Here is a 12,440-nt window from a genome sequence, read left to right as displayed (position 1 = left end):
CCAAATACATACCAACAGAAAGAGTGGGGAGGGGAACCCTTAAATGATCTCATGTTAGGGGCACCTGGGTGGCTCAATCAGTTAAGTGTCTGCCTTCCTCTCAGGTCATGATCCCAGAGTCCTGGGACTGAGTGCCATGTAGGGCTCCCTGCTCAGAGGGGAGTCTGCTTCTCCCTTTCCATCTGTCCTTCCCCCTTGCTTATGCTGGCTCTCTCAGATAAATAAATAAAATCTTTAAAAAAAAATGATGTTATCCAAAATAAATGTAGCTTGGAATAAAACTTTTAGCATCATATACATATTTAATACATGGATTCAATAACTACTAAGTTTCAAAAAATGGAAATGAAAATGATGTGCTCCAGACTACAGGGCTACATATCTTAAAAAGTAGCTCAAGAAATAACTGAATGATGAAAATGAGTGGAAATATCATGAACTCTACATAAGCAGAAAAAATGTTTAATAAATGTTATTTTAGCGGCGCCTGGGTGGCTCAGATGGTTAAGCGTCTGCCTTCGGCTCAGGTCATGATCCCAGGGTCTTGGGATCGAGTCCCACATCAGGCTCCCTGCTCCTTGGGAGCCTGCTTCTCCCTCTGCCTCTCTCTCTCTCTCTGTCTCTCATGAATAAATAAATTAAAAAAAAATGTTATTTTATGTAATGTGATAAAACAATGTACTGTAAATACAAAAATATTAATATATAACATACTATAATGTATACTATATAATATATAATGTATTAAAACCACTATATTAAAAAATAAATAAGTACTTGAAATCATTAGATTGTCTTCGCTATACCTTAAGTTTATATATTCAGAATGGATAAAGAACTGTGGTTTTTTCATCCTTTCCTTGGGAAAATGGGGAATCATCTTTCTTTAGGGTTAACTGATCTTGGGTATATTACAGTATTCAAACACATTTTTTTTTCAAGATTTTATTTCTTTATTTGACAGAAAGAGACATAGCGAGAGAGGGAACACAAGCAGGGGGAGTGGGAGAGGGAGAAGCAGGCTTCCCGTGGAGCAGGGATCCCAATGCGGGGCTCGATCACAGGACCCTGGGATCAACACCTGAGCCGAAGGCAGACACTTAACGACTGAGCCACCCAGGCACCCCTCAAACACATTATTGATGGCAAACTGCAAATAACTCCTCTCAGCTGCTTTATTAAAACCCTAAGGGTGCCTGGGTGGCTCAGATGGTTAAGCGTCTGCTTTCGGCTCAGGTCATGATCCCAGGGTCCTGGGATCAAGTCCCGCATCGGGCTCCCTGCTCCTTGGGAGCCTGCTTCTCCCTCTGCCTCCCTCTCTCTCTCTCTGTCTCTCATGAATAAATTTAAAAAAAAATCTTAAAAAAAATAAAACCTTAATAAACCATCCTTGCATTCCCAAGATAAGTACCACTTTGTAAATCTGTAAATGATTACTTTTTCAACACTTTTTTTCCATATCCATATGCACTTCACAATTGATGAAAGGCAGGGATTGATCTCTAATTCATTAATCTATCACATTATCCAGTACCAGTTTCATCACTCCATCATCCAAAAACTAGCTCACTGAGAACTCCCTGAAGGACTCCCTTTGCTTTCACTTTTTCAGTGTGCCTCTGTTTCCCTTCCCAGCAAAGCTCTATGAAAAAGAAATCTATACGATAGTGCCCCTTATCTGCAGTCTCGCTTACTCAGGGTCAACTGTGGTCCAGAAATATATGATACTTCTTCTGACACATCATCAGGTCAGTGATAGCCTAATGTTAGATCAGTATCCCTAAGTCATTCACCTCACTTCACGTCATCGCACAGGCATTTTATCATCTCACATCATAAGAAGGGTGAGTACAGTATGTTATTTTGAGAAAGAGACCACATTCATATAACTTATTACAGTAGTCATAACTGTTCTACTTTATTGTCGTTAATCTCTTACTGCACTTCATTTATAAAAAGAACTTTATCACAGGTATGTATGTACAGAAAAAACAGTACATATAGGGTTCGGTACTACTATCTGTTCTTTCAGGCATCCACTGGGAGTCTTGGAACGTACCTGCCATGGATAGGTGCGAGGGAGGGAGGGAGGAGTTCTGTATAAGCCATTTCCACTACTTTACTTGCATCTTCTCAGTTCACTGATTTCTGCTGATTTGGATCCTTAATATCATGTCCTTTCCTTCCACCCTACAGTCTCACTACGTGATCTCATTAATTGTCGCAGCTTTACCTAACTCCTCTTAACAATCAAATTAGTATTTCCAGGCTTCTCTCACAAATATTTCTGTCTACTGAAAATATCTAGATTAACCATAGGCACCTCCAATTCAACATGCCTACATCTGAACTATTACCTCCCCTCCTCCCCTGAAAAATGTGTTTCTTCTTTTTCTATTGTTATGTTAATCACAATATATTACATCATTAGTTTTTGATGTAGTGTTCCATGATTCATTGTTTGTGCATAACACCCAGTGCTCCACGCAGAATGTGCTCTCTTTAATACCCATCACCAGGCTAACCCATCCCCCTACCCTCCTCCCCTCTAGAACCCTCAGTTTGTTTTGCAGAGTCCATCGTCTCTCATGGTCCGTCTCCCCCTCTGACTTACTCCCCTTCATTCTTCCCCTCCTGCTATCTTCTTCTTTTTTTTTTTCTTAACATATGTTGCATTATTTGTTTCAGAAGTACAGATCTGTGATTCAACAGTCTTGCACCATTCACAGCGCTCACCATAGCACATACCCTCCCCAATGTCTATCACCCAGCCACCCCATCCCTCCCAACCCCCACGACTCCAGCAACAGTTTGTTTCCTGAGATTAAGAATTCCTCATATCAGTGAGGTCATATGATACATGTCTGTCTGATTGACTTATTTCACTCAGCATAACACCCTCCAGTTCCATCCATGTCATTGCAAATGGCAAGATCTCATTCCTTTTGATGGCTGCATAATATTCCATTGTGTATATATACCACTTCTTCTTTATCCATTCATCTGTCAATGGACATCGTCGCTCTTTCCACAGTTTGGCTATTGTGGACATTGCTGCTATAAACATTGGGGTGCACGTACCCCCTTCGGATCCCTACATTTGTATCTTTGTGGTAAATACCCAGTAGTGCAGGGGCGCCTGGGTGGCTCAGTTGCTTAAGTGACTGCCTTCGGCTCAGGTCATGATCCTAGAGTCCCGGGATCGAGTCCCACGTCAGGCTCCCTGCTCAGGAGGGAGTCTGCTTCTCCTTCTGACCCTCTTCCGTCTCGTGCTATCTCTCAATCTCTCTCTCTCAAATAAATAAATAAAATCTTTCAAAAATAAATAAATAAATAAATAAATACGCAGTAGTGCAATTGCTGGACCGTATGGTAGCTCTATTTTCAACTGTTTGAGGAACCTCCATACTGTTTTCCAGAGGGGTTGCACCAGCTTGCATTCCCACCAACAGTGTAGCAGGATTCCCCTTTCTCCGCATCCCTGCCAACATCTGTCGATTCCTGACTTGTTAATTTTAGCCATTCTGACTGGTGTGAGGTGGTATCTCATGGAGGTTTTGATTTGGATTTCCCTGATGCCGAGCAATGTTGAGCACTTTTTCATGTGTCTGTTGGCCATTTGGATGTCTTCTTTGGAAAAATGTCTGTTCATGTCTTCTGCCCATTTCTTGATTGGATTATTTGTTCTCTGGGTGTTGAGTTTGATAAGTTCTTTATAGATTTTGGATACTAGCCCTTTATCGGATACGTCATTTGCAAATATTTTCTCCCATTCTGTTGGTTGTCTTTTGGTTTTCTGGACTGTTTCTTTTGCTGTGCAAAAGCTTTTTACCTTGATGAAATCCCAATAGTTCATTTTTGCCCTTGCTTCCCTTGCCTTTGTGTTTCTAGGAAGAAGTTGCTGCGGCTGAGGTCGAAGAGGTTGCTGCCTGTGTTCTCCTTTAGGATTTTGATGGACTCCTGTCTCACGTTTAGGTCTTTCAACCATTTGGAGTCTATTTTTGTGTGTGGTGTAAGGAAATGGTCCAGTTTCATTCTTCTGCATGTGGCTGTCCAATTTTCCCAACACCATTTGTTGAAGAGACTGTCTTTTTGCCATTGGACATTCTTTCCTGCTTTGTCAAAGATAAGTTGACCATAGAGTTGAGGGTCCATTTCTGGGCTCTCAATTCTGTTCTACTGATCGATGTGTCTGTTTTTGTGCCAGTACCATACTGTCTTGATGATGACAGCTTTGTAATAGAGCTGGAAGTCCGGAATTGTAATGCCGCCAGCTTTGCTTTTCTTTTTCAATATTCCTCTGGCTATTTGGGCTCTCTTCTGGTTCCATACAAATTTTAGGATTATTTGTTCCATTTCTTTGAAAAAAGTGGATGGTATTTTGCATTGACTGTGTAGATTGCTCTAGGTAGCACTGACATCTTCACAATGTTGGTTCTCCCAATCCATGACCATGGAACGTTTTTCCATTTCTTTGTGTCTTCTTCAATTTCTTTCATGAGGATTTTATAGTTTTCTGGATACAGATCCTTTGCCTCTTTGGTTAAATTTATTCCTAGGTATCTTATGGTTTTGGGTGCAATTGTAAATGGGATCGACTCCTTGATTTGTCTCTCTTCTGTCTTGTTGTTGGTGTATAGGAATGCCACTGATTTCTGTGCATTGATTTTATATCCTGCTACTTTACTGAATTCCTGTATGAGTTCTAGCAGTTTTGGGGTGGAGTCTTTTGGGTTTTCCACATACAGTATCATATCATCTGCAAAGAGTGAGAGTTTGACTTCCTCTTTGCCGATTTGGATGCCTTTGATTTCTTTTTCTTGTCTGATTGCTGTGGCTAGGACTTCTAATACTATGTTGAATAGCAGTGGTGAGAGTGGACATCCCTTCCGCGTTCCTGACCTTAGGGGAAAAGCTCTCAGCTTTTCCCCATTGAGAATGATATTCGCTGTAGGTTTTTCGTAGATGGCTTTTATGATATTGAGGTATGTACCCTCTATCCCTATACTCTGAAGAGTTTTGATCAAGAAAGGATGCTGTACTTTGTCAAATGCTTTTTCTGCATCTACTGAGAGGATCATATGATTCTTGTTCTTTCTTTTGTTAATGTATTGTATCACGTTGATTGATTTGTGGATGTTGAACCATCCTTGCAGCCCAGGGATAAATCCCACTTAGTCGTGGTGAATAATCCTTTTAACGTACTGTTGGATCCTATTGGCTAGTATTTTGGTGAGAATTTTTGCATCCATGTTCATCAAGGATATTGGTCTGTAATTCTCCTTTTTGATGGGGTCTTTGTCTGGTTTTGGGATCAAGGTAATGCTGGTCTCATAAAATGAGTTTGGAAGTTTTCCTTCCATTTCTATTTTTTGGAACAGTTTCAGGAGAATAGGTATTAATTCTTCTTTAAATGTCTGATAGAATTCCCCTGGGAAGCCATCTAGCCCTGGGCTTTTGTTTCTTGGGAGATTTTTTTTTTTTTTGTACTCTACTTTGTAATTATATTTCAAGTTCCTTCCAAAACAAGGCCCCAGGAACCCCCAGGTTCAAGTACGTCCCTGAGCTTGGTCCACTGCTGTCTTGTATTCACACTTGGGTATTCGTTCACCAACTTTAAATCCCAAGATAGACGATGCGACACAGCAGGACTCCCTCTTCTGTGGCAGGAGTCCCCCGCTGACTTCAGAGGTGGTAGGGGCAGCCAATGTGGAAAACACACTGGAACTTTCCCTTGGAACTGGGCTGTGATGACAAGTGCTTGCCAGGAGCATCATCCTCTTTTCCTTGACCCTCTCTCTACTTTCTGGGTTTAATTCAGCTGCTGAATGAGCTGACTGATTCGTTCACCTCGATAGCCAGGTAAGCCCACCTCCTTGAGGAAACCCACTCTATTCTTGGTAGCATGACGGGCCACTGAGAGATGGAAAGGACGTAAGAACGCAGAGATCTCCTGGGAATTCTTTCCCGGAAAGGCGATTTCATGAATGAGGCCTTCCAAGCAAATAACACCATACTTCCCCAGGTGCTCCTCAATCACTGTGTTGTCCGTCAAAGGGATGGTTTTATTCTTGACCTTGGCTTATCCACGTTTCAAGATGAGTTCCCGGACAGACTTCAGATTTGGAAATCCCCAGGTCACATAAGGTTCCACTACACGCAGCGTTTTTATGGTCTGGGGGGTCACTCTGAAAAAGACACCACTGAAAATCTTCTTCAGGCGAAGCCATGCAATGGTCCTCTGCACCAGTGAACTCACCCCATTATTCCTTTGGATGCGGACAACAAAGGCCAAGGAATGTTTATCTGGCACTTCCAGGCCACGAGGTTTCACTTCTAGTCGTCTTGAGGCGCACCCTGTCACGTTGCTGCCACCAGGAGTCATGTAGAAACCATTCCAGTCACTTAAAACTTGAGCTGTTTTCCTTTTTTCTGCTCCCTCTTGTCCAAAAAGTGCCTGCTTTGCTTGAGTGGCTTTAAGGGCCTGATAAACCTTCCTCTTTTTCAGGAGATTTTCTGGAACCAATGGGATCTTTTTTCTTTGCTCTTCCTCCGCCATGTTTCTGAAGCTGCGGCTACTGCTCATTCTTGGAAGATTTTTGATGACTGCTTCAATTTCCTTAGTGGCTATAGGTCTGTTCAGGTTTTCTATTTCTTCCTGGTTCAATTTTGGTAGTTGATACATCTCTAGGAATGCACCCATTTCTTCCAGGTTATCTAATTTGCTGGCATAGAGTTGCTCATAATATGTTCTTATAATTGTTTGTATTTCTTTGGTGTTGGTTGTGATCTCTCCTCTTTCATTCATGATTTTGTTGATTTGGGTCATTTCTCTTTTCTTTGTGGTAAGTCTGGCCAGGGGTTTATCAATCTTGTTATTTCTTTCAAAGAACCAGCTCCTAGTTTCGTTGATCTGTTCTACTGTTCTTTTGGTTTCTAGTTCATTGATTTCTGCTCTGATCTTTATGATTTCTCTTCTCCTGCTGGGTTTAGGCTTTATTTGCTGTTCTTTCTCCAGCTCCTTTAGATGTAGGGTTAGGTTGTGTATTTGAGACCTTTCTTGTTTCTTGAGAAAGGCTTGTATTGCTATATACTTTCCTCTCAGGACTGCCTTTGCTGTATCCCAAAGATTTTGAACAGCTGTGTTTTCATTTTCATTGGCTTCCATGAATTTTTTTAATTCTTCTTTAATTTCCTGGTTGGCCCATTCATTCTTTAGTAGGATGCTCTTTAGCCTCCATGTATTTGAGTTCTTTCCGACTTTCCTCTTGTGACTGAGTTCTAGTTTCAAAGCATTGTGGTCTGAAATTATGCAGGGAATAATCCCAATCTTTTGCTACCGGTTGAGACCTGATTTGTGACCTAGAATGTGATCAATTCTGGAGAATGTTCCATGGGCACTAGAGAAGAATGTGTATTCCGTTGCTTTGGGATGGAATGTTCTGAATATGTCTGTGAAGTCCATTTGGTCCAGTGTCATTTAAAGTCTTTATTTCCTTGTTGATCTTTTGCTTAGATGATCTGTCCATTTCAGTCAGGGGGGTGTTAAAGTCCCCCACTATTATTGTATTGCTGTCAATGTGTTTCTTCGCTTTTGTTATTAATTGCCTTATATAATTGGCTGCTCCCATGTCAGGGGCATAGATATTTACAATTGTTAGATCTTGTTGGATGGATAGACCCTTTAAGTAGGATATAGTGTCCTTCCTCATCTCTTATTACAGTCTTTGATTTAAAACCTAATTTGTCTAAGGACTGCCACCCCAGCTTTCTTTTGGTGTCCATCAGCATGGTAAATGGTTTTCCACCCCCTCACTTTCAACCTGGGGGTGTCTTTGGGTCTAAAATGAGTCTCTTGCAGACAGCATATGGATGGGTCTTGTTTTTTAATCCAATCTGATAGCCTGTGTCTTTTGATTGGGGCATTTAGCCCATTTACATTCAGGGTAACTATTGAAAGGTATGAATTTAGTGCCATTGTATTGCCTGTAAGGTGACTGTTACTGTATATTGTCTGTGTTCCTTTCTGATCTATGCTGCTTTTAGGCTCTCTCTTTGCTTAGAGGACCCTTTTCAATATTTCTTGGAGGGCTGGTTTCGTGTTTGCAAATTCCTTTAGTTTTTGTTTGTTCTGGAAGCTTTTTATCTCTCCTTCTATTTTCAATGACAGCCTAGCTGGATATAGTAGTCTTGGCTGCATATTTTTCTCGTTTAGTGCTCTGAAGATATTTTGCCAGTCCTTTCTGGCCTGCCAAGTCTCTGTGGATAGGTCTGTTGCCAATCTAATATTTCTACCATTGTAGGTTACATCTCTCTTCTCCCGAGCTGCTTTCAGGATTTTCTCTTTGTCTCTGAGACTCGTAAGTTTTACTATTAGATGTCGGGGTGTTGACCTATTTTTATTGATTTTGAGAGGGGTTCTCTGTGCCTCCTGGATTTTGATGCCTGTTTCTTTCCTCACATTAGGGAAGTTCTCTGCTATTATTTGCTCCAATATACCTTCTGCCCCTCTCTCTCTTTCTTCTTCTTCTGGGATCCCAATTATTCTAATGTTGTTTTGTCTTATCGTATCACTTATCTCTCGAATTCTGCCCTCGTGATCCTGTAGTTGTTTATCTCTCTTTTTCTCAGCCTCTTTATATTTCCATCATTTGGTCTTCTATATCGCTGATTCTCTCTTCTGCCTCATTTATCCTAGCAGTTAGTGCCCTCGTTTTTGATTGCACCTCATCAGTAGCCTTTTTGATTTCGACTTGGTTAGATTTTAGTTCTTCTTTTTCTCCAGAAAGGGTTTCTCTAATAACTTCCACGCTTTTTTCAAGTCCAGCTAGTATCTTTAAAGTCATGATTCTGAACTCTAGGTCCGACATCGTACTAATGTCCGTATTGAGTAGGTCCCTGGCTGATGGTACTACCTCTTGTTCTTTTTGCTGAGGTGATTTTTTTCGTCTTGTCATTTTGTCCAGAGGAGAATAGATGAATGAGAGAACAAAATGCTAACAGGTTTACAACATCCCCAGCAAATATACTGTATACAAATCAGAAAAGACTTGAAGCCAGGGGAAAAGAAAGGGAAAGAAAGAAAAAAGAAACAGAAAAAAAGAGATAAAAACAAAAACAGAACAATACAAAAAAAGCAGAATATGATCAAATATGATCAGGCTAGTGCATAGATCAGTGCCACACACTAGATTTTGGGCGTATTTTGGTCTGTTAGAAAAAAGTGCCTCCTAAAATTTTAAAGGAAGAAAGACATATATGTACAAAATAAGGGTTGATACAATGAAGGGATGGAAGATGAGTGTAAAGATGAAAATTATAAAAGATTTTATAAAAGGAATTGATGTTTGAAAAAAGAAGATTTAAAAAAAAAAAGAAAAAAGGGAGAGAATGTGATCAGGCAGGAGACTAGAACAAAGCCATACACTAGTGATTTAGGGTATATTTTGATCTGTTAGAAGAAACTGTATCTCAAAATTTTAAAGAGAGAACAACTTACATATATATGCCAAAAATAAGGGTAACTACTCTGAAGGGATAAAATATGACTCTAAAAATGAAAAATAAAAAATATTTTTTCTTATAAAAGGGATTGATAAGATGTTGGTTGAAAAAGGGAAAAAGAAAAATTAAAAAAAAAAGTTAAAAAAGATTAACTTTGATGAACTAATGAATCATGGTTAAAAAAAGCCATGAATTCTATGTGCAGTATTCCCCTAGCGCTGGAGTTCTCCCGTTCTCCTTGATCAGTAAACTTGGGTCTTGGCTTGTTGGCTGTTCGTGCTGATCTTCTGGGGGAGGGACCTGTTGCCGTGGTTTCCAAATGTCTTTGAGGGAGGCTGAATTGCCCCGCCCTTGTCGGTCCGGGCTAAGGAAGCTGCTCGGGTTTGCTCTCGAGCTTTTGTTCCCTGCAAGCTCTCGGTACAGCTTTGGAGGACCAGGGCGAAAATGTTGGCCTCCCAATCTCCACCCGGAGGAGCTGAGAACTCAGGGCCCCGCTCCTCAGTGCGCCCCCAGAGAAAAGCAGTCACTCCCGTCTCCCCGGTGTCCGGCCGCACTCTGTGCTCACCCGGCCTGTGACTGAGCGTTTGTATCTCTGGCACCCAACCCTGTGTGGAGTCTCCAAACTCAGCAGATCCCTGCAGTGCGTTCCCATGCCGCTCCTCCCAGGGGAGAAAGGGGAGTCTCCCCAGCTCTGCCGCTTGTTGCGTCCCTGCTGGAGGAGCAGTGGCCCGACTGGGCCGCGGATCACAGTTTATGGCAACCCCGAGCTGAGAGCCCACGCCTCGGCTCCGTCTCTGCAGCCAGCTTCCCCGCTCCGATACCTGGGAGCTCTGCCGCACTCAGGCAACCCCGGTCTTTCTGTGACCCCGAGGGTCCTGAGACCACACTGTCCCGCGAGGTTTCCACCCCCCACTTAGCCACTGGAGCGACGTCCCTCCGCGGAGCCTTCTAAAAGTTCCAATTTTGTGCTCCGTGGCTCTATCACTTGCCAGAAGCGGCCGACGGAAGCTCCCTCCCCTGCTGTCTATCCTCCCGAATCTCGCCTCGGATTCACTTCTCCGTACGTCCTACGTTCCAGTAAGTGGTCGCTTCTCTGTTCAGAGAGTTGTTGCTACTCTCCTCTTCGATCTCCTGTTGAGTTCATAGGTGTTCAGAATGGTTTGATCCCTATTCAGCTCAATTCCTGAGACCAGACAAAATCTAGGTCTCCTACTCTTCCGCCATCTTGCTCCGCCCCCGCCAATGTGTTTCTTCTTGATAACAGCTATCACCAGTCAGAAATCTGGGCATCATCATAATCTCTGTCCTTAAAAGCCCAAGCTCTATCAATTCTACTACTCATGTATTTCTTTTGTTATTGTGTATCTATGTATTCGTTGTTGTTTTTGTTGTTGTTGTCTTTTCACCACTGCTGCCTTAGAGCAAGCTTGCAAAATTTCTCACTTGGAGTGTAACAGTAGCCTCCAAAGAGGAAACTAAATGATAGACCATTAAGAGAAATCAATCAGTTACACTGGCAACAGAATCAACATGTGAAGAAAAGTGGAAGAGAGACCTTCTAACCATAACTCTACTCATCAAAATTCACCTCTTCTCAGGAATTCTTCAGTAATCTTTGTTGCCATCCATTCTCTGTCATTGCCACCTTTACATTGGTAATTTTGTTAAGGGTCTAGAAGGTTTTCCTACAGCTACTAAAAGAATCCTTACATTCATTATCAACTATCCTCTATTTTATATTCCACCCTGCAATGAGTAAACTTTCTAAAATGCATATTGAAAATGCAGCTTTTCAGTAACACTCCACTAAGTGAATATAAAGACCTAACTTCCTAACAGCATTTAAAACCATTTTGTCTCCTCTCCTCCAGTCACATCAAACTACTTGTGAAATGATATAAATGTAGGGATCCAAAGGGGTACGTGCACCCCAATGTTTATAGCAGCAAGCAGCAATGTCCACAATAGCCAAACTGTGGAAAGAGCCAAGATGTCCATCGACAGATGAATGGATAAAGAAGATGTGGTATATATACACAATGGAATATTATGCAGCCATCAAAAGGAATGAGATCCCTGCCACTTGCAATGACGTGGATGGAACTGGAGGGTGTTATGCTGAGTGAAATAAGTCAATCAGAGACAGACATGGATCATATGACCTCACTGATATCAGGAATTCTTAATCTCAGGAAACAAAGTGAGGGTTGCTGGAGTGGTGGGGGGTGGGAAGGATTGGGTGGCTGGGTGATAGACATTGGGGAGGGTATGTGCTATGGTGAGCACTGTGAATTGTACAAGACTGATAAATCACGGATCTGTACTTCTGAAACAAATAATGCAATATATGTTAAGAAAAAAAAAAAAAGAAGAAGGTAACAGGAGGGGAATAATGAAGGGGAGTAAGTCAGAGGGGGAGACGGACCATGAGAGACGATGGACTCTGCAAAACAAACTGAGGGTTCTAGAGGGGAGGGGGGTGGGGGGATGAGTTAGCCTGGTGATGGGTATTAAAGAGGGCACATTCTGCGTGGAGCACCGGGTGTTATGCACAAACAATGAATCATGGAACACTACATCAAAAACTAATGATGTAGGGCGCCTGGGTGGCTCAGTCGGTTAAGCGACTGCCTTCGGCTCAGGTCATGATCCTGGAGTCCTGAGATCGAGTCCCGCATCGGGCTCCCTGCTCGGCAGGGAGTCTGCTTCTCCCTCTGACCCTCTTCCCTCTCGTGCTATCTCTCATTCTCTCTCTCTCAAATAAATAAATAAAATCTTTAAAAAAAAAAAAACTAATGATGCAATGTATGGTGATTAACATAACAATAAAAAATTATTAAAAAAAAACTAGTTGTGAAACCTGAATTATGTCAAATTTGTCTCTCTTCTTTGACTTTACACATTTTTATTCCTTTGCCTGGAAAGTTTCTCTCCTC

At 41.8% G+C, this 12,440-nt stretch overlaps 1 protein-coding gene and 1 pseudogene across 2 annotated transcripts in view; both read right to left on the bottom strand.

Moving 5' to 3' along the window:
- Positions 1-12,440, bottom strand: part of PPM1D (protein phosphatase, Mg2+/Mn2+ dependent 1D) — a 70,706-nt gene that overhangs the window by 5,524 nt on the left and 52,742 nt on the right. The gene's annotated exons all lie outside the window — the stretch shown is intronic.
- Positions 5,435-6,586, bottom strand: LOC112808283 (large ribosomal subunit protein uL30-like; annotated as a pseudogene).

This window comes from Callorhinus ursinus, unplaced genomic scaffold (genome assembly GCF_003265705.2).
Source record: "Callorhinus ursinus isolate GAN/ISIS: 27379988/994484 unplaced genomic scaffold, GSC_fseal_2.0 scaffold34, whole genome shotgun sequence".
Lineage (NCBI taxonomy): Eukaryota > Metazoa > Chordata > Mammalia > Carnivora > Otariidae > Callorhinus > Callorhinus ursinus.
Note: the sequence above shows the minus strand (reverse complement) of the source record. Positions and strands in the feature narration are given on the sequence as shown.